We start from the raw sequence: 23,936 nt of genomic DNA, 5'->3' as shown, positions 1-23,936 counted from the left end.
TATTATGTAGAATCACATACATAAGTTTAATGTAATGAAACTATATTACTGTCTGAGATAATTTTTAAAGCCTATTTCGAACTCTTCTATTGTATAAAATGCTTTTTCTCTCAAAGCCACAACTGTGCGACGTCTTTAAACATATTGGTGACACATTGTGTACCTGTAGTGACAACATATTAAACTGTTTTACCCTCATGTATTTGTAACTGTCTAGAGTTTCCTTAAGTCTAGCGACTGTGATGTCTGTCTTCTGTTTTAGGTGTGTATTATATTGACGGGCCACGAGGCTACACCACCGCGGGGTCGAGGCACCTTGTCACAGTTCCTGCAGAACCCGCCCCCCCCCCCCCCCCCCCATCAGATTTTCGGATCCTCCCTCGGGCGTGGATGGGTGTGTTATCCTTAGCGTGAGATAGTTTTAGATTAAGTAGTGTGTAAACCAATGACCTCATGACCTCAGCAGTTTGTCCCAATAGGAACGTACCACAAATTTCCAAAATAACATCAATGGATAGAGTGTTTTAGTTTGTAATAATGCTAGTTTTCTTTTGTATGTATTAGACAACTTAATATGAAGAGGAATGTAGCTGTGGGTATTTTTATTTATTTATATATATATATTTTTTTAAATAGGGTTCCCAAGACATTATTTATAGCCCCACAGATGCATCTGAACTCCTTATTTTTGCCAAATGTGATCTTTTTTTGCTCCAGGGAAATTCCTCAATAACACAATGGCATGTCAATTGTGCTTGGAAAAAGGTATAGTATGCATTTAGCAATAGCTTATCATTAACACATGACCTTAGTTTACCTAACAAATATGTAGCACATACTAAGTTAGTAGAGATATATTTGGTATAATTCTTCCATGTTAATTTCGTGTGAAGACAGAAGTCAAGAAGTTTAGCTGAAGCAGTTATTGCCATCCTCTTTAATTGATAAGGTAAAGAGAATATTTACAGTTTGTCAGTATTAATACAAAATTCAGTGAGATGGAACCACTTACTGGCTGCTCTGAAATGATCCCTACTTTACTGCTTTAATGCTCCTCAATTTTTACCAGCTGGAACAAAAGTGGTACCATCATAACATAAATTTTCACATACTAATCACTGGTTATGACATAACGTATTGTGAGTCACTAAAATTAGGAAGTATTATGTTATGTGGCTGGCATTTGGCTGAAATCAGAAATTAGTGGCTAGTGTTTGGTTGAAATCAGAAATCGGTCATGTGACATTCCTCACTCACTAATTTTGAGACACAGTATTGTATCCATCATATTTCGTTGTTTCCATGTTATAACTTTGATTTTTTGACAGTATGCAATTTGAAGGCAATGTCAAATAGAAGATTTATCACAAACACATCACTCTATATACAATTTGTTATAATTAAATATCTCTTAGACACATCAGTCCTTAAGAGATTTCAAGATGAAATGCATTCACTGTGGTTAGAGACGTAGTGTTACAGAACTGAAAGAAGTAGGATAATATCCTAGAACACACTAATACCTTTTCTCTCCAGCTTTGCTTTTGTAACACATTCTGGGTCTTCTTATTTATGTAATAGAAGCATGTCCCACAATATTCGATGTTATTTACATGAAATGAGTTTCTTCTCTTTCATGGCTTCAAGCTTAAAAAATGAACGATGAAACTGCTGCTAGTGAAACAAGCAGTAAAGACATTTACATCATATGAAATTTACATTTTTTCTTATCACAAATAATTGACTTTTTTTTAATATGTCATGATTCCTGAGGGTGTGGTTAGGTGGGAACCTACAAGTAAAGCTTAAGTTACTGCGAGTGAAACGAGCAGCAATCATATGTATAGTCTTGCTTGTTACCAATGCTTTGTGATTTCTTTGAAATAAGCCACGATTTTTGAGAGTGTGGTTATACACAAACCTAAGAGCACAGCTTAAATTGGTGCAAATGAAATGAGCAGCAATCATATTTGTAGTTTTGCTTGTCATAAATGCTGCGTGGGATTAGCCGAGCGGTCTAAGGCACTGCAGTCAAGGACTGTGCGGCTGATCCTGGCGGAGGTTCGAGCCCTCCCTCGGGCATGGGTGTGTGTGTGTGTTTGTCCTTAGGATAATTTAAGTTAAGTAGTGTGTAAGCTTAGGGACTGATGACCTTAGCAGTTAAGTCCCATAAGATTTCACACATATTTGAACGTTTTGTCATAAATATTTAGTTATGATCGAATCTTTAGCAGCGCTTTCATAAATGTGGTAGTCAAGACATAGAGCACATTACACTGGGAGAAAGACATCATGTCACAGTCTGATTTCATGCAAATGCCAGTCACACACTGTGGTACTTCCTGATTTCAGTCACTCATAGCATAAGAAACAGTCCCTAATACAACATAAAAATGCTATCAGTTATTGTGTCTTTTCATATAAATCTTTTCACTTATATCTACTTTATCAGCTTTCACTTTGTAATTTAAGTTTTCTTATTTAGAAACTATCATCAGCATTACTAACACTTAGTGGATATCAGAACCACCCACAGTAACATTATGTGTGTGGAGGATGGCTTCTATGGACTAATCCCACTAACTCTGATACGAAAGTGTGTTTCACTTTGCTTTTTGGTACTTTCGTTAAATATAGTTTTTAAGCATATGAGATAGATTGATCAAACTGTGAGGTCAAAATGCTGTGATGGAAGTGATCTGATTAATCTAAAAGAAGATGTTTTAGTCATTATTAATTAACTAAAGCAGAAATAAGGATGTAGCAGCAAATTTCGAGATAACTCAACCTTACAAAATCTGACGCCTAATACGTAATGTGCTAATCAGATACAGTCTTTTAATATACCAATTAAATTATGTACAATTTTGATTTTGTAGTAATTATTGTTTTTGTAACTTTTAGCCCTTCTGTCCCCACACCAAACCAGTTTAGTCAATATATTACAAACACGATTTGCCTCGAAACAACAGAGACAGAGTGTAAGGATACCTGAACATCATTTTGGTTGTCTTTGAAATTGTTTAAACGATAATTCGATTGAAAAGTCATTGTGTAATTCTAACCTGACGCCATAAGAACGACATTACACATCACCATTGTAAAATTAGCTGTTATAGGCAGTTATCTACTAACCAACTAATAAGGGACACATTTGTTTGGTTTGACAGCTTCAGATGACAGTGTGTATTTTCTTTTCTGAGCTATGATATGGTGCAAACATTGATGGCAGCCATATTTAAATGCAGCAAACGTGGATGTTTGCAGAAATTTATTCAGGAGTGGTCAAGGTTTTAAAATTTTTGTATTTGATATGGTCCTCAGCAGACAATTATACCCTAAGAATAAATTGTAACATGGTATTATCAGTTTTATTGTATCTCAAAGCATTGGTAGTTGACTCAGTATATTTTGAAGAACACACTACTTTCATAACCCAAAAGGCAAGCATATTTCATAAATAAATGCAAAGTAAATCTTTTTGTACTAGTAATAATGAATATGGATACATTCTTTTCAATTAAACGATCAAAAATGACATCTGCATATGATTCAACAAATCGGGAAATTATGGCAGACAATATTCACTAAAGATATTTTCATTCATATAGTTATAATGTTTAGATTGTCACTGAATACTGCAATAGAACGAAAAAGTCAGACAGGCTACATAAACCTTGTTGAATATCACAAAACTAACAATAAAAAGTGACTGATTAAAATAGTAACTTTGAAGTCATCTGGCTTACAAAATGTAAAGTCTGATCATGTGAATGGATTTATTAGATTATTTTCACACCATCCAGTGTTTAGGGCTGACCTGCATAATTAAAGTAAAATGAAGCTTCTTTTTTGGTTTGTTTGGATAATGTGCAACCCACAGTCAGCATTCTAAGCTCCCAAATCGAAGAGCATGAAACACAACTTTAAACGTAATTTTAAATCTTCGTTAAATTTTTTCTCCCTTACATGGTTAGTGTCGAATATTTAACACCTTACCTCATTCTCGTATTTATCAGACGTTTGAAGGTGTTTCATACATATGAGTTTGAATCTTTAAAGAATTGGGTGATGGGTTTACTGATGAGGCACGTAAAAGTTTTAGTTGATTTTTGCTGTTTTGACAGCAAAGTAACTGAGGATGGCGGGAGCAGAGAGGATATAAAATGCAGACTGGTTGTAGCTAGAAACACATTTCTCAAGAAGCAGAATTTGTTAACATCTAATACAAATTTCAGTGTCAGGATGTGTTCTCTGAAGCTATTTGTGTGGAGTGTAGCCTTCTACAGAAATGAAATGTGGATTACAAGCAGTTCAAATAAGAAGAGAATAGAAGTTTTCCAAATGTGGTACTACAGAATAATGCTGAACATTAGATAGGTAGATCGAGTATCTAATGAGGTGGTACTGAATCTAATTGGGGAGAAAAGAAATTTATAGAAGAATTTGACTAGAAGAAGGGACCATTTGGTACTACATGTCCTAAGGCATGAAGGTAGCGGTAGTTTGATAGTAGAGGGAAATGTGCTGAGTAAAAATTGTAGAGGGAGGCCAAGCGATGAATACAGTTAAGCAGATTCAAATAGAGGTTGCTGTATTTAGCCAACATGAGGAGGCTTGCACAGGATACAGTAAAGTGGAGAGCTGCACAAACCAGTCTTTCATTCAAGACCACATCAACAACTACATCACGTTTTATTGGTAGCATTATTATTATTATATTTTCCTTATTACTATGCTTGAGACGCTGGAAACAAAGGGAATGGATACCGCTACTAGCTTCACAGTTGTGTTAGGCTTTAACCATAAAGATTGCACTGTCTGAGAGGCTAATTTTGCATTTTTGAATTGATGTGTTAATCCGAGAATGTTATTAAAATTGTGTTTAGAGAAATACAATATCACTCTTTCCAACAATCTGTGTGCTGAGATGATGTGGATGCGACCACACCCTGCTCTGTACTGCTATGAGAGTATCACGCCACTTCAAGGCAGCCAATCCCGTGTCAGCACATCGCCACGTGACCGACGGAATGACGGCAGCCTACGGGACTTTGTCCTTCCTGTTTCTTTTGCGCAATACTCTTGCCATACGACTGGGCAAGCTGACACATTGGTTAGCTCACTGTACTCGCATTTGGGAGGACGACGGTTTAAACCCACGTTCGGCCTTCCTGATTGAAGTTTCTGTGATCTCCCTAAATCGCTTCAGGCAAATGCCGGGGTGACAGCTTTGAAAGGGCACGGCTGACTACCTTCCCCGTCCTTCCCTAATCCGATGCGACCACCGATGATCTCGCTATTTGGTCCCCTCACCCCAAATCAACTCAAACCCTCTTACCAAATGAGGCAACATAAAAGAAATCTATTGCTTCTATTAGTGAAAACACGATTTCTCGAAAGTTTTTTAAAAAAATGTTAATCATGACAAACAACAACCATCCTGTGGTTTTCCACACTCATGCAGCATATTTGTTTGCAGAACCATTATAGCCGTGGTTACGGCATGAGTGAAGAAACACAAAGTATGAAGAAAAAATTACGACTAATCGTGGTAATTTAGAAATCTGATAATTTCCGGTATGAAAAACTGTCATCATACCCACTCCTGTGTGTGAGTTTCGTCTGAGGCGAAACGACGGGAAACTCAAAGCGGACACAAGTCAGTGTAGTGCGATTTAGGTTTAACAATAAGTTGTAAAACGAAGGGCAGCAGCGATCGAGTATTCGCTGCTGCATGGTGGTCTTACGTAGCAGTGGTGTGCGAGACGAAAGTGGAGGAGGCTGGCAAAGAAGGCGTGGCCAATATCTTACTCACAATCTCTCGACGTCAGCTTTTATCGACTGATCGAGAAAAAGAAGTAGTCCATCTTTAGGCAAAGCCTTTACAAACTATTTCATTATGCCTAACTTTATATGTAGAGGTGGCAGGAGGACGTTATTTGGATCTACTAGGTTTTGTGTAGAATGTTCTTCTCACCAGGTTTTAAAGACTTCCTCACAGACGAGTTCTTTCTGTACCAGTGTTCATCCCTAGCCCTACTGTCCCATTCACACAAGAAACATGGAAATTTGGTAAAGCCACCTTGCTGACCAAGGAGCATGCATGTTACTTTTAGATCGCCACATTTCATCCAACCATGAGCAGAATAGCCTATTTCATTTAACATTATTTCTAGATTTTCATAGCTTTTTTTCATGTGTACAGAATGTCCAACAGGTATAGATGCATACATGTTACAATTGTCTAATAAAACAGCCTTGAAACTAGTTTTGGATGAATCAATAAGCATCCTCCAGTCTTCCTTGTTGTATTAAGTACCAAACTCATTCATCAGACCTGGAATATCTGAGCAGTGCACTAAATCACCTTCTTGTTGAAAAAAGTTGGAAAATTGCTGCTCACTCTTTCTATGCATGTATATGCTGGTTTCAACTGCCAATAAGTTCTTTTCTTTTAATCTAAAGCCAAGCAATTCAACTTTTTCTCTCATTAAGCCCAGATCCCTAACCAAATCGTTAAGCTCGGTCTCAGTAAACAATTTGGGCTCTAGACTTTCTGTATTACATTGGAATTCATCATCGTCTGGTTCATCTAAATCACATTGTGCATCAGAAAATACTTCTGTTTGAACAGAATTTAAATCATCTGGTGGGTCAGGAAACAGCAAATCTACACCATGCCTTACTGGTCGGATGGCAGATGAAAGGTTAGAGTAGCTTATTACCTTTTTTGTTTTCCGCATAATGACCAGTAATATCAACACTGCAAAAGTAGCAATCATCGGAATGATTTCTTGGCTTCCTCCATATCATGGGAACAGCAAATCTAAAGGCTTTTCTCTCCTTTTTCAACCATTTTCTCAGGTCTCCAACACACACACAATATACCTTGTGTGGCGCCTAAAATTTATCTTGATGACCAAGTTTAGATCGAAAGTATGATAAATAAACCTTTTTCAAAAAGTCAACAATGTTTCTTTGGTGTTTTTAATCACAAATTCAACACAAATATAACAAAAACTGTCAGCAGAGTTTTTACAACCACGATTAAACACTGTATTGAGCACATGTACAGGAAACGAGAAAGTGAAGTTAGATTGACAGTATACAAACCACCATCTGTTAACACAAAAATAGAATTGACCTTTTGTGCCAGCAAATGTTTCTCATCTACATTTATTACACCTCATTTTAAATTATTTTAACTATACAAAATGACCGAGCGAGGTGGCGCAGTGGTTACACACTGGACTCGCATTCGGAAGGACGACGGTTCAATCCCGTGTCCGGCCATCCTGATTTAGGTTTTCCGTGATTTCCCTAAATCACTCCAGGCAAATGCCGGGATGGTTCCTCTGAAAGGGCACGGCCGACTTCCTTCCCCATCCTTCCATAATCCGATGAGACCGATGACCACGCTGTCTGGTCTCCTTCCCCAAACCAACCAACCAACCAACTATACAAAAGCTGTTAAATTCTTTAAAAAATCACTTACTTTAATAAATTTAACTGTAAAGTGTGAAGAAATGGTGGGTGATACAGTTTTTGAAGTATCATATTTAGATTTCCCACCCTAACAATAAAAAGAATAAGGTATTTTCACCAAAAAGTTTTCCATTGTTGGTCTGTGTAATTATTTGTTAATATGGATTTCTCTTCACTGTAACTTTTCTGGTGGTGTAAGCTGTATATTTTTCTCAAATTAGTAACTTTCTGCTAATTAGGAAATAGCATTTCTTTGGAAGTACAATTGTACTGACCATTCATATATGATGCAAAAAAACTTCATAAAGGTTTGTTTTCAAATATGAGCTGTAACGTTACATGCATTCTGCTTAACCTTAATGAAAGTTATCTTAATCCATTTTGACGTATAAAAAATGTTTGTTTTGTTTTTTTCTCTGCATGCAATAATTCATATTGTCACAGAGTATGCAGTTTCATGGTAAGTCACATCTCCGATGGAATAAACAGCCGAACCAGCAAGTACCACAAAAGTATAGTAAAGCAGCTGCCGTCATTCCACCTTGCAGACACGTGGCGCCCATCCTTACCCATGTACATGCACAGACAGTCATAAACTTCCAAACAACATGCTATTCTAGAACAACAAACTTATAAAAGACCGGTATGCTCACTATGATACTCATCATTTGTCGGCCTGGTAGACATTGTGCAACACATTGCCTTACCCAAGTGGTATGTTATACTGTATGTCACCTTTTTGTGTATGTAAATGATGTCATCACAACCACAGGACGTAGAGAAATAAATAATACTGCTAGTTCAGATTGTACATTTGTCTTCAGAAACGAAAATTGTTAAAACTTTGTAAAATAAAAACCCTTTACTTATGGTATTTGAACTAAGTAATATTTCATATAATTCCATTTCAAAACATCTTTACTCATGACATAGCCCTAACGTTACTTGATGATTACTTGTGGATTACTTACAAAGACTCAGTAAAAATTTATCATTTCAATGTATCTGATCTCAAATACTTTGCTTGAGGTCGGATAAACACTGGTGCAAAGTAACCATTCTTCAATAGGAATTTGAATTCTTGAAGTAAGTTATAGTCTTAAAATGTTATGACCATATATTATTTTTTCATTGTCTCTATTTCTCTATGTATGTGGACCAGCCACAATGGTGGCTGGTAAACCAGCTGTACCTCTGTTTTAATTATCAATGGTCTATTCAGACACAGGGAGTATTCGTAGCCTAGTCATGCTGACTGGACATGGAGTAATTATTAATTCCTATTATGAATTGATCATAGTTGTATCTTCATCTGGATTACCAACTAAACTTGTGAGGAAACATAGTCTTAGGAGCCTCATTTCTTATTTCCTCTACACATCCTTCAAGTAGGATAAGGTAAGCAGGCAGTTAACCTACTTATTCTAAGTTAAGCTAACATTCCCTAAAAATGTGTATAAACTAAATCATGTGATTTAACCATCGAAAATAAGTAAAAATTCCCCTTGTAAAAAGCTCCTAGCAAACAAAGGTACTGCTAACCATGAGAAAAGTACAAAAAATTCTAAGGAATAGTTGTGAAACATGCAAACATCCCAAGTCGTTGGATGTATCCATTCAGTTCTGACAGCAAATTATAGTTTTCCATAGACACTTCGAGCTTTTCGGAGTTTATATATTAATCTGTCAATTCCAAACAATCAAATGTAATAAATGTTGAGAACAACTAGTGTAGTGAACTCGTTAACTTCCTACTTTCTGTGTTAAGAGCAGCACACAAAGTTAAGACAATTCTGTCCTAGTTATCCATTTCTGAAATGAGTATAAGAATTAGACCACAAAACTCAGGTTCGTTCCTGTATTTTGCAACTTTATAGTAATCCTCAAAGCTAATAGTATCCTACTTCTGCAGAAACCCATAAATACTCCTCCTCCTACAGAAAAATCCTTCATAAAGACCATTCAAATTTTATAGCTGTATTGGCCCTATATATATGCCTCCATTTTTCCTCCATTTAAACTTAAGTAATACTCCCTTTATCCCACCTGCACTATTCATAATATAATTCATGTATATATGCGTATCATAGCCTGTTCATTATTACATCACTCCCACTAAACTGCTACTTTCTCGTCTTCCCTCTTATAACTTTAGTTACCTTAATTCTATTGTATTTTGAACCCATACCTTATTACTGAGCTTCCTCTTAAATATACTACTGTCTCTTAAATATACTACTCTTTGTTCAACTCAGCATGAGCAAGAAACATTATTTTGAGTAAAGTCGTCTAGACCGATATTAAAATTTTCTTCATTTATTACACCACTTCAGCTCCTGCCACTATCAGAGATCGAAAAGCTTAGAACTTACAGAACAAGGTTGTCCTTGACAAAATATATGTTGTTCCTTTTACAGAGTAGCCTTTTTGGACTTAGAATGTAATCTGGATATTCTTGCCATTTATTACCATCTCTCTATGTGGTGATGGCTATGCATGTAAGAGAGAATCTATTCAGTTCTGATGTCTCTTCTGATCTCTTGTTCTTTTTAAATGTGGGCTGTGGTAAATTATGGTGACTTCTGTGAGTAATGAGTAATTCCTTAATAGTAAATGCTATCTTCTCATGCATACTTATCTAGATATTACTCATAAAATATTTATTCTCATCTATTATGTAGTGAAGTTCATAGTCAGTGCGAAATAGTGACTTGTCTTATTTCCATGCTTTTGCTTTAGCTTGCTTAATATTGCTAAAGTCTTCTTTTGTACTTTCATCACAGTTCCAGATAGTTTTCTATTTCAATAAGTTCGATAAATGAGCATCTTTCATAGCCTAGCCTCTTACAAAGCTCCTATAGAATCCAGCCAAATCTAAGTGATCATAGATGCTTAATATTTCTAGTCTCTGGACAGTCTTTTATAACTTGCATTCTTTCTGGACATAGTTGTATTCCCATTATTCTCACACTGTGTCCCAAAAAGTCAACTCTTGTCACCAAAAGTATGTTTTAGAAACTTTTATTAGTAACCCTTTTTCTTCCAGTCACCTCAAAATATATATCAATAATTGTCAACAGTCTTCCCAAGTCTTGTAGACTATTAATAAATCATTGACATACATTATTAATTCTTGCACTAATTCCCTCCCTAATAAATATTGAGCAGGAATGAAAACTGACACAGGAATGTCCAATTCGGTAATGGAGTAATTCAATCATGCTTGCCAAGACTTCAACTAATGAAAGCTGTTGTTCTGTGATCACCTTCTCCTGGATTCCATTCTCCTTGGTACAGCTCACAACCCAAAGCGAATTGTAATACTTCCATGGCATTTACTTTAAACTGAAAAGATTTTCTTTCAAATAAGAAGGCTGTGTATGGCCTTGAGTGGTCATGTAATGCTACCTGCCAGTATCCTTCCATGAAATCTATGGAAATATGAAATTCTGCTTCATCAAAGTTAGATAACATCACTTCTGTACTCAGGGTTCTAACCCTTTCTGTCTCTTTGTGTTTATGGAGTGATCATGAATCTAAAACTAAATGAACACCTACCACAAGTCTCTTAAGTACCCACAACAGACCCTAAAAATACATTGAGTTATGTTGCTGTCTATCTCCTTTCATATTTCATCTCTCACTGCAATTCGAAGGTTTATTGGTAGTGGATACGACTTGCAAAAGGAAAAAAAACTGTGTCATCTTTTACTTTAAACTTACAGAAGTATTCCTTCATTAGTCCCAAGTTATCTGTGACCACATCTTTATGTTTTAACAGAATACCTTTTAATTAAGATTTCTGTTCTTCTGGCACTACAGGTGATTCTCTTGCTATCAATTTAATGCCAACTCCTCTTGATTTAATACTTCCCTTCTTTTTCTTGTTTATTTTCATCTGTTGCAATAATATCAGTAAACACAACTAAATGAATATGCTCCTCTGATGATGGGCCTTGCTTAGATTTCAATGGATTACTTTGGAAAGCTATGCTAGCTACCTTTTTACCTATTTTCCACACAAATATTTTCTGGTTGAAATCCAATCGATAATAATTATCAAGTAACCAATCTTATCCTAACAGGATCTATGGCACTAGCAACAATGTTTGATGGAAGTTCCACTTTTTAATCGTAACTGGTAGTCATGTTTCTTTTTTAATTTGCTTCCCTTTATTACAGGTGGTTCCGGTAACACACACTCCCATTACTGGTACTAGGAGGCAACAATATTTCTTCCTCATTAGCGCTAGCCATGGTGTAAGATTAATGATATTTTATGCACAGAATATAGGTGAACATCAACTTTATTTCCAAAAATGTCACTCACTACTATTGGTTTACAATGTTCTCCCTTAGCTGTTACTTTTCCTTCTTTAAACAACTACTCAAGAATAGGTCTCAGCCATGTGAGGATTACTGTCTTCTCTGAATGAGGGCCTACTATTCTATTATTAGTTTGGCATGGGTCTTAGTGTCAAATCTTTTTCCTGAACTTTAGGGTGAATTTTACAGCAATTCATCCACAAGGCTTTAATGTAGCAAAAATTATGTTTATATCTTTTTTAGTAATAGGTCAAATTTCGGACAACTTTTTCCATAATGAATCATATTTCGACCAAATTTTTTTCCAGAAATCCAAATGTTTGTCGTATTTTTAAGTACACAAGAATATAAACACGAAAATTTTACTCACATGACAATGTTTGAGGTAATGTTGTCACAATTAAACACAATTACTACAAAGATTTATTTATCGGGTTTATAGTAGACAAGCAGTGTAACACATTATGTAGTCTGTTCACTGATATAAAGATTGTTGCACAGAGTCTACAAAACATTCTCGAAGCCAACAAGGGTGGCTTCTGGCGCAATAAACATAGCACAAGTAGTCGCCCCATTCAGTTTGAATACAAACTTAGTCCTATTCGACGAAACCAGGGGAGAAATTCTTCAGCAATGACAAGGAAATATTATTTTATAAACTATATGAAGTTAAGGTTAATGGGGGAAATGGCTTTAACGTGTAAAAACACTGCAACACCTCCAAACACAGTAGCTGCACAAAGATAAGTGCTGAGAAGGACAGCAGACGAACGCTGTTATTTGAGTAGACATGTCCATCTTCAGAGGTGCAAGAACTTGTTTAAGATGGTGGTGTCTTGCAATGTCCTATTGGAGAAGCTGAAGAATCCCCGCTTCAGACAGTTCTTGAAGTACAAAATAAATCCAGTTCCAGATGAAGCTACGCTGAGAAACGACTATTTATCTGTGTGCTACGAGGAAGTGCTCGACAAAATACGAACTAAAGTTGTTGACCAAGAGATTAGGGCGTCTATCGGAAATCACCAATTTGGATAGGGGTTAAATTGTAAATACTTTTGTTGGTGTCCTTAAAGTTGACGGACCTGGAGAAATGTTTCTCCTAAGGGTGTGAAGCTCTCAGCAGAATAAACAGCTCGACAACTGCCTTTGCGTTTGACAACTCAATGAAGCTACTGTCACTGTTGGTGTGAATAGAGACCAATAAATGGTGCTTCATACATGGCTGTAGCAGCCTACAGACTTCAGAGTCTCTATCCCAGTGTGGCACACATCACTTGCCTTGCACACGCATTGTACAGAGCTGTAGAAGAGGTGAAATTAAATTGCACTGATGTGAGCCAACCGATCTCCTCTAGCAAGAAAATCTATGTGAAAGCTCCACTAAGAGTACAAAAATTAAAGAACAGGGAGCTTCCCTCCATTTCCCCCTCAGCTTGTACTTACACAATGAGGTTCTTGGGTTAATGTTGTTGAGTATTACTGTAACTATTACACCAAAACAAGACGATCTTTTCTGAGCCTGATAGTGATTAATAAAGTGCTATCAGAACTGCCAAAGAGTTCTTTACAGATACGTTGTCTCTAAACTTGACATGCATCAACGCGCTGTGTCATCCGAACAAGACACAGGTGCAAAGATGCGAGCTGGTGCCAGTGCCATAGAGACTCTCCACTTGCGCGAGTTCCACCTGCGCCACTGTCGGCGCTGAGCATGGAGGTAAGAATAGAGGGAGACGCCGTGATGTCACAGCTGTGAAGTTATGTGAAGCCGAGGGTAGCCATCTCAATCCGACCAAAACATTGCTGCTGTAAACTTGTGTGCATAGGCTTGTCGCTCACTTTTGGAAGGATTTTGCGCTATTATGGTGACTTGTGTGGTGTTCGGATGTACGAATCTTTCTGATTGTGATGCGAAATCGAAGGGAATAACATTTCATGTGTAAGTTGTCTCGTTAAGTGTGATTTTACAACTTCATTGTGAATGAACGTGTGCTACATCGGTACTTGTACTATAGCGTGTTTTTCTCCTGTAGATTTCCTAAAAATGAAAGTCGGAAAGCTCTGTGGGAGAATGCCGTGAGGAGGAAGAATTGGTGTGCGTCGAAATGGAGCACTATATGTTCTCAGCATTTCCGAGAAGAGGACATAGACCGAACTTCCGTTTCAACAGTAAGGCTCCGAGAAAATGCTGTACCATCAATTTTCCCTACACACCCAAAACATTTGCAAAAGGTATGTTAATTCAAAGAATTAAATTCTTAGTTTTCAAGTTCACATTTCAGTATAATACGTACGTATCGTCGATAATCAAAGTGTTGAGTAACTCACTTTGTCTTCATGATGTACCAAATTAAAAGCTAACACTACATTAACTGTCCTAAACAGGACACTGTGTAGATTTGCCATTCTATGTACCTCATTTCAGTAAATATTGGTGGTAATGAAGAGTGTTTCCCAGTAGTGTAACGTAACTGAAATGTCCCAGCATGTATTACAAACAAGATGTATTTATGGGTCTTTGGAGGGAGGGTATAGCTAACTTAGTTTTCAGTTTCTATTATTTAGTTTGTGATACACGTTTATTACTGAATTAACAACATTGTATCGTTTACATTGAAGGCTAGCTGTTCGTAATATTACATTAAAAACTATTTTTAATCAGAAGAAATGCAGAATTTCGCTTTTACGAGATTTTATTTTAAACAAAAACTTTGAAACAACCAATCTGATGATGGTGCAATTAGCGACTGTAATACACGCAGCACTATAGCACACTGACAATGTTTTGGTCAGAGTGTCATGGCAGTGAGCCACGCCCCCATGGCTTCAAAATGTAGTACGGCTGGGATACGTAGCGCCATCTCCCCTTATTCTTACCTCCATGGCGCTGAGGGTAAAGATATCGACCTCGCCTCAGCCAATTGCTGACCGATTACCGTCCGCCAATGACCAGACGACAACGGAAAGAAGCCCGCTCGGACGATAGGAGAGCAGCTCTCGCCCACTTGTTTATAGATCATCGTCCAGGGCTGACTTGAACAGGGAACGTCATTTAGTGAACTCTTAAAAGTGAACAGACAGTTCTTGTAAAAATTTCATTTGCTATGTACTGTGAAGTTTACCTTCAATCATTTGCACTTAGCCATTGAGGGCCTCTTTTGTCTTATATTATATGCAGTATTGCAGACTTAATCATTCAACAAGTCACAAAGACAAGTAAACCTTTTTAACTCATTTGTGTGACTTTGTTGCTAATTTGTTGGAGTGTTGTTGAACCTTCATTCACCTATCCTGTCACCTGACCCTGGGGCACAGTTGTGTAATAGTGGCAGGGACAAATTGTCTTAGCGGTGTACTGCACCAGAAGCCATTCCACAAACTCTCAAACTCGGCCTGCCGTAACACGGTGGCAACTCGGCCTCCACAACAGTATCGACGAGCCCTTTACAAAACTGGTGATGTGAGTTTGCAAAACAACGCCAACTTTCCAGTGGTATCAAAAGGCATCACATGACTGTAAGCTGATGGTACTCAACTGTGTGATGCCCTGTCTATTGTGCAACACAAGCAAAGTGAGTTGCATTGAGCTCGTGTTCATCTGATCAATAAAGTGAACAACAAACTGCAAGGTGTTCTCCAGTCAATCAGCATATTAGTACTTACATTACTGTTCACACAACAATTTGACACTCGGCACGGTGGCTGATGGGAGCGACAGCTGCTGGAGATACCTTCACATCAGCCACCACACTAAGTGTCAACCTAGTTCCTGATGATGTTGTTTACATTACTAGAATGAATTGTCTATGCCTCGTTACTTCCTTGATTATTTCTCCTATTATTATTCCACATCCTTACTTCACAATACTTCGTATTACTTTTTCATTAAAATGTGTGTGGATACCTTTCTCTTCATTATTGTCTGGTTGGCAGTTGTCACCTTGTGCGTAGTCTCCTCATTCTTTGTTCAGTATATCAATACCTTTGATAAATGTCAATAAACAGTTTGCCGTCATCTGCTAAAATATTATATATCTTTCTTGACATAGTAAGGTATCCTCTGCACCAACACTTTAGTTACAGGCTGTCCTCTATAGGATTGTCCACGTATTTTGAGCATTTTAGCTACCACTCAATATACAGGGTGTCCCAAAATAATGTATACGCTCTTTGAAACAGAGAATATCTTTAATTACAGGAGACAGAAGTACAATTTTTATGGGTAATAATTAAGAAGGCAGTGAAAAACATAACAATGATTTCTTCTGTTTCAGGATTGTCAGCGAACATGGCGTTATCGTTTGAACAAAGGAAATGGATGCTATAGTGTTACTGGAAAACAGAGAATGTGAGTGTCGTATGCTGACATGTTGTTGTTGTTGTTGTGGTCTTCAGTCCTGAGACTGGTTTGATGAACCTCTCCATGCTACTCTATCCTGTGCAAGCTTCTTCATCTCCCAGTACCTACTGCAACCTACATCCTTCTGAATCTGCTTAACGTATTCATCTCTTGGTCTCCCTCTACGATTTTTACCCTCCACGCTGCCCTCCAATGCTAAATTTGTGATCCCTTCATGCCTCAAAACATGTCCTACCAACCGATCCCTTCTTCTAGTCAAGTTGTGCCACAAACTTCTCTTCTCCCCAATCTTATTCAATACCTCCTCATTAGTTACGTGATCTACCCACCTTATCTTTAGCATTCTTCTGTAGCACCACATTTCGAAAGCTTCTATTCTCTTCTTGTCCAAACTAGTTATTGTCCATGTTTCACTTCCATACATGGCTATACTCCATACAAATACTTTCAGAAATGACTTCCTGACACTTAAATCTATACTCGACGTTAACAAATTTCTCTTCTTCAGAAACGATTTCCTTGCCATTGCCAGTCTACATTTTATATCCTCTCTACTTTGACCATCATCAGTTATTTTACTCCCCAAATAGCAAAACTCCTTTACTACTTTAAGTGTCTTATTTCCTAATCTAATTCCCTCAGCATCACCCGATTTAATTTGACTACATTCCATTATCCTCGTTTTGCTTTTGTTGATGTTCATCTTATATCCTCCTTTCAAGACACTGTCCATTCCGTTCAACTGCTCTTCCAAGTCCTTTGCTGTCTCTGACAGAATTACAATGTCATCGGCGAACCTCAAAGTTTTTACTTCTTCTCCATGAATTTTAATACCTTCCCCGAATTTTTCTTTTGTTTCCTTTACTGCTTGCTCAATATACAGATTGAATAACATTGGGGAGAGGATACAACCCTGTCTCACTCCTTTCCCAACCACTGCTTCCCTTTCATGCCCCTCGACTCTTATAACTGCCATCTGGTTTCTGTACAAATTGTAAATAGCCCTTCGCTCCCTGTATTTGACCCCTGCCACCTTCAGAATTTGAAAGAGAGTATTCCCGTTAACATTGTCAAAAGCCTTCTCTAAGTCTTCAAATGCTAGAAATGTAGGTTTTCCTTTTCTTAATCTTTCTTCTAAGATAAGTCGTAAGGTTAGTATTGCCTCGCGTGTTCCAACGTTTCTACGGAATCCAAACTGATCTTCCCCGAGGTCTACTTCTACCAGTTTTTCCATTCATCTGTAAAGAATTCGCATTAGTATTTTGCAGCTGTGACTTATTAAACTGATAGTTCGGTAATTTTCACATCTGTCAACACCTGCTTTCTTTGGGATTGGAATTATTATATTCTTCTTGAAGTCTGAGGGTATTTTGCCTGTCTCATACATCTTGCTCACCAGATGGTAGAGTTTTGTCAGGACTGGCTCTCCCAAGGTTGTCAGTAGTTCTAATGGAATGTTGTCTACACCGGGGTCCTTGTTTCGACTCAGGTCTTTCAGTGCTCTGTCAAACTCTTCACGCAAAATCATATCTCCCATTTCATCATCATGTACATCCTCTTCCATTTCCATAGTATTGTCCTCAAGTACATCGCCCTTGTATAAACCCTCTATATACTCCTTCCACTTTTCTGCCTTCCCTTCTTTACTTAGAACTGGGTTGACATCTGAGCTCTTGATATTCATACAAGTGGTTCTCTTCTCTCCAAAGGTCTCTTGAATTTTCCTGTAGGCAGTATCCATCTTACCCCTAGTGAGACAAGCCTCTACATCCTTACATTTGTCCTCTAGCCATCCCTGCTTAGCCATTTTGCACTTCCTGTCGATCTCATTTTTTAGACGTTTGTATTCCTTTTTGCCTGCTTGATTTACTGCATTTTTATATTTTCTCCTTTCATCAATTAAATTCAATATTTCTTCTGTTACCCAAGGATTTCTATTAGCCCTCGTCTTTTTACCTACTTGATCGTCTGCTGCCTTCACTACTTCATCCCTCAGAGCTACCCATTCTTCTTCTACTGTATTTCTTTCCCCCATTCCTGTCAATTGTTCCCTTATGCTGTGAAACTCTGTACAACCTCTGGTTCTTTCAGTTTATCCAGGTCCCATCTCCTTAAATTCCCACCTTTTTGCAGTTTCTTCAGTTTCAATCTGCAGTTCATAACCAATAGATTGTGGTCAGAATCCACATCTGCCCCTGGAAATGTCTTACAATTTAAAACCAGGTTCCTAAATCTCTGTCTTACCATTATATAATCTATCTGATACCTTTTAGTATCTCCATGATTCTTCCAGGTATGCAACCTTCTTATATGGTTCTTGAACCAAGTGTTGGCTATGATTAAGTCATGCTCTGTGCAAAATTCTACAAGGCGGCTTCCTCTTTCATTTCTTCCCCCCAATCCATATTCACCTACTATGTTTCCTTCTCTCCCTTTTCCTACTGACGAGTTCCAGTCACCCATGACTATTAAATTTTCGTTTCCCTTCACTACCTGAATAATTTCTTTTATCTCGTCATACGTTTCATCTATTTCTTCATCATCTGCAGAGCTAGTTGGCGTATAAACTTGTACTACTGTAGTAGGCATGGGCTTTGTGTCTATCTTGGCGACAATAATGCGTTCACTATGCTGTTTGTAGTAGCTAATCCGCATTCCTATTTTTTTATTCATTATTAAACCTACTCCTGCATTACCCCTATTTGATTTTGCATTTATAACCCTGTAATCACCTGACCAAAAGTCTTGTTCCTCCTGCAACCGAACTTCACTAATTCCCACTATATCTAACTTTAACCTATCCATTTCCCTTTTTAAATTTTCTAACCTACCTGCCCGATTAAGGGATCTGACATTCCTCGCTCCGATCCGTAGAACGCCAGTTTTCTTTCTCCTGATAACGACATCCTCTTGAGTAGTCCCCACCTGGAGATCTGAATGGGGGACTATTTTACCTCCGGTATATTTTACCCAAGAGGACGCCATCATCATTTAATCATACAGTAAAGCTGCATGTCCTCGGGAAAAATTGGAGACATTGGAGAGCTGAATTTGGAATACCACCACCAACAAGAGTAACAATTCTAATAATCAGAGATAAGTTTGAAATCGAAGAAACAGTGCAGAATGAGAAGAAGAGAAATAGCGGACGAAAGAGAAGTTCAACAGACAACGAGGGTTTTGATGCAGTAATCCAGGCATACACACGATCCCCGAAGAAATATGTGAGGCAATGCTCTCATGGGACTGGGATCTGCAGAAGCAGGGGTCATACAATTTTGCCATCTCAGAACTTTAAGCCTTACATTCCAAGACTTCTCCATGCTCTTAACGAGGATGATCCTGATAGGCGAAGTGAATTTTGTGAGTGGCACATTAACAGATGTGAAGAAGAGCAATGTTTCCAAGATCGAATTATTTGGTCAGATGATGCGACGTTTGAACTTGATGGAGCAATTAACAACCATAATTGCGTGTACTGGGCCAGGGAGAATCCATACGTAACTGAGCAAAGGCATGTTAATCTACTAGGAGTAACAGTCTGGTGTGGTCTGTCTTCTAGAGTGTTAATCAGGCTGTACTTCTTCAACAACACTGTCACGGGTGACTCGTACTTGGAAATGTTGTAAATGATAACTCCTGGTCTTAGCGTTGTGTCTGGAATGGAAGATTATTACTTTCAACAGGATGGGGCGCCACCTCACTTTCACCTGGATGTGAAGACATTTCTCAATCATACATTCCGTACCAGATGGATAGGACGAAGATGGAGTGTGGAGTATCCCACTCAATCTCCAGATTTAACTCCTCTAGACTTCTTTCTTTGGGGTACTCTCACGAATACAGTTTACACTGTGAGACCACACACACTGGATGACCTTAGAGAGCAAATTAAACAAGTCTGTGCTGCTATTCCGTTGGAAACAATAACATTGGCATGTCGCTCAGTTGTAAGTCTTTGTCGATAGTGTATTGCGATGGACAGACACCACTTTGAACATTTACCATCTTAAGTCGGGCCATGAGGCACCTAGTACCACTAAAATTGTATTTCTAACCCCTTTCATTAAAGAGATGTTCAGTTTCAAATAATGTGTACATTATTTTGGGACATTCTGTATTTCTTATAACTACCAGGATGCCAACTATTACTATAATATTTTGGGCCAAATAACTCTAGCATTAACTTTTCCTGTGTGCTGGACAACCAGTACTTCTTAAACATTTCCTGAATATCATTCCAAGAAGGGAATTCTTCGAATGACCAGTTCCTCATTTAGCATCATCCTCTTCCAAATAACTCAGGGAAAAATCAGTTTTTTGGATTCATCACAACACTTAAGCAGGGACTTATAAAATATCTTTAAAAACATGTAGAATGTACATCTGCCTCTGGGTTTAACTTAATACCTCCAGTTTCAATATTTGCATAAGTAGTATCCAATTTATTATTAAAGTCAGATTTTAATTCTGCAAAAATCTTGAATAGCTCTTCCATCTCATATTGGCATATGGTAAAACCATAACGAGTTTGCACCTAATATTCTACTGCTGCTAACTTGAGGCTAAACAAGTGCTGTATCATTATAAGAGGCATAGGGGAAAGCTAGTGTGCAGGGGTTTACTCCAATTCACTACTACCAATGTCACATCATCATAACATCTGTGCTTAACATACAAAGGATTACACCATAATATAATTGTGACATTAAATCTAAAATAAATGCTCCAAACTTGATCAGTGTAGGCTTAAGTATATTATTTTTAACATTTTAAGGTCTCAGAATGATCAAATGAATATGAAGGGCTTATTTCAATAGTCGTACAAGTACATTTTTGTTCATTCTGAGATGCAGAGTCCTAAAATTAAATGAGCGCTGAAAAATCTGCAGTTGAGATACCAGAAATATTCAATTATACTATTGAAATAAGCCCTTCATATGTCAGGCAAAATATACGACCTTAAGAAAAAATAGTGGCACTAAATAATAGAACTAGAGAGCTAAAAACTGGTCATAATATACAAATGCACATCATGTACATCACAATCAAAAGTTATTTGGGTTTTTATGAAAAATTAAAGGCTCTAAATACTAGACTTAGAAACATCCTCAGTAAGATGTAAACTTCTTCTATATGTAGCACCAATAAGTTACCTCTTTTGGTTTTCAAATTATTTACTAAAAACCAAATTTGAAATGAAGTCCTTACTCATAATTGATTATCATTTGTATTTGTAATAGAAGGTTGTACTTACAGTACGCGATTGCAATAGTGCAGTAATACAGCTATAGCAAGTTTCGGGACAGTTCATAAATAACTATGAGAACAAGGAATCTTAAAAAGGCAGTTCAGAGGTCATGTTCTACTGTCGATTCCGCTTTAAAAAATTGTAGCCAGCTAAAACATTTTAATAACTAAACCAAACTTAATTCTATTTATATACAAATTGAGAAGATTACAAATTGTTAAACAATTATTATTAATTAATACGTGTCCGAGAAATGGGCCTTTTAGATTCTGACCCTGTCCCTAGGACGACTGATAGCAGATGTTCCCTTTGGTGGTCCACTGTGGCCATATATAAATATGGCCTGAGAGGCAGTTAGGAGAGACACTTTGAACCAGGATATCAATATGTTCATGTCAGTCAAATGCCTGCTTGCCTGGTGTCTTGGACGACGTCAGAGCTTGGCAGAGTTGAATGCGATTTTCCATAAAAGCTGGAAGTGAACCTGTGAAGATATTCCACTATCCTGGTTCCCTTAAATTTCACAGAAGTAACTGTGTGTCGCCCACAATGCTGACAAAACCACGTGGCAAGTGAGGAAGTTATTTTTCCGCTATATTGGCAAGAAAGTAACTTTTGGTGATTAGAAATCAGGATGATATACCATTTTACTTGGAAGTTCCCACAGTGGTCATCTCTGCACTGTTAATAGTGCTGTTTCTGAAACGATTATTATTATTATTATTATTATTTCCTTCACTTTCTCAGACGTTAAGTCCGGTTAAAAATGGAGTGACGCGGACCTTGATCAAGCGTCACTTCCTTTTAACTGTACAGTATGTGTTATATTGCATTTAGGAACTTTCGGGTAATTGAACATGTATCAATAATTACGGATTTCTGTAGTTGTATATATATGTTTGGATGTAGCTGTATTGCATTGATGTACTGGTGGATATTGTGTGGTATGACTCGTGTAGTTGATAGTATAATTGGTATGATGTCAACTTTATCCTGATGCCACATGTCTTTGACTTCCTCAGCCAGTTGGATGTATTTTTCAATTTTTTCTCCTGTTTTCTTTTGTATATTTGTTGTATTGGGTATGGATATTTCGATTAGTTGTGTTAATTTCTTCTTTTTATTGGTGAGTATGATGTCAGGTTTGTTATGTGGCGTTGTTTTATTTGTTATAATGGTTCTGTTCCAGTATAATTTGTATTCATCATTCTCCAGTACATTTTGTGGTGTATACTTGTATGTAGGAACGTGTTGTTTTAAAAGTTTATGTTGTAAGGCAAGCTGTTGATGTATTATTTTTGTGACATTGTCATGTCTTCTGGGGTATTCTGTATTTGCTAGTATTGTACATCCACTTGTGATGTGATCTACTGTTTCTATTTGTTGTTTACAAAGTCTGCATTTATCCGTTGTGGTATTGGGATCTTTAATAATATGCTTGCTGTAATACCTGGTGTTTATTGTTTGATCCTGTATTGCAATCATGAATCCTTCTGTCTCACTGTATATATTGCCTTTTCTTAGCCATGTGTTGGATGCGTCTTGATCAATGTGTGGCTGTGTTAGATGATACGGGTGCTTGCCATGAAGTGTTTTCTTTTTCCAATTTACTTTCTTCGTATCTGTTGATGTTATGTGATCTAAAGGGTTGTAGAAGTGGTTATGAAATTGCAGTGGTGTAGCCGATGTATTTATATGAGTGATTGCCTTGTGTATTTTGCTAGTTTCTGCTCGTTCTAGAAAGAAATTTCTTAAATTGTCTACCTGTCCATAATGTAGGTTTTTTATGTCGATAAATCCCCTTCCTTCTTCCTTTCTGCTTAATGTGAATCTTTCTGTTGCTGAATGTATATGATGTATTCTATATTTGTGGCATTGTGATCGTGTAAGTGTATTGAGTGCTTCTAGGTCTGTGTTACTCCATTTCACTACTCCAAATGAGTAGGTCAGTATTGGTATGGCATAAGTATTTATAGCTTTTGTCTTGTTTCTTGCTGTCAATTCTGTTTTCAGTATTTTTGTTAGTCTTTGTCTATATTTTTCTTTTAGTTCTTCTTTAATATTTGTATTATCTATTCCTATTTTTTGTCTGTATCCTAGATATTTATAGGCATCCGTTTTTTCCATCGCTTCTATGCAGTCGCTGTGGTTATCCAATATGTAATCTTCTTGTTTAGTGTGTTTTCCCTTGACTATGCTATTTTTCTTACATTTGTCTGTTCCAAAAGCCATACTTATATCATTGCTGAATCCTTCTGTTATCTTTAGTAATTGATTGAGTTGTTGATTTGTTGCTGCCAGTAGTTTTAGATCACCCATGTATAGCAAATGTGTGATTTTGTGTGGGTATGTTCCAGTAATATTGTATCCATAATTTGTATTATTTAGCATGTTGGATAGTGGGTTTAGAGCAAGGCAGAACCAGAAAGGACTTAATGAGTCTCCTTGGTATATTCCACGCTTAATCTGTATTGGCTGTGATGTGATATTATTTGAATTTGTTTGGATATT

The sequence above is a fragment of the Schistocerca americana genome, chromosome X, assembly GCF_021461395.2.
Source record: "Schistocerca americana isolate TAMUIC-IGC-003095 chromosome X, iqSchAmer2.1, whole genome shotgun sequence".
Taxonomy (NCBI): Eukaryota; Metazoa; Arthropoda; class Insecta; order Orthoptera; family Acrididae; genus Schistocerca; species Schistocerca americana.
This window is presented reverse-complemented; position numbering follows the sequence as displayed.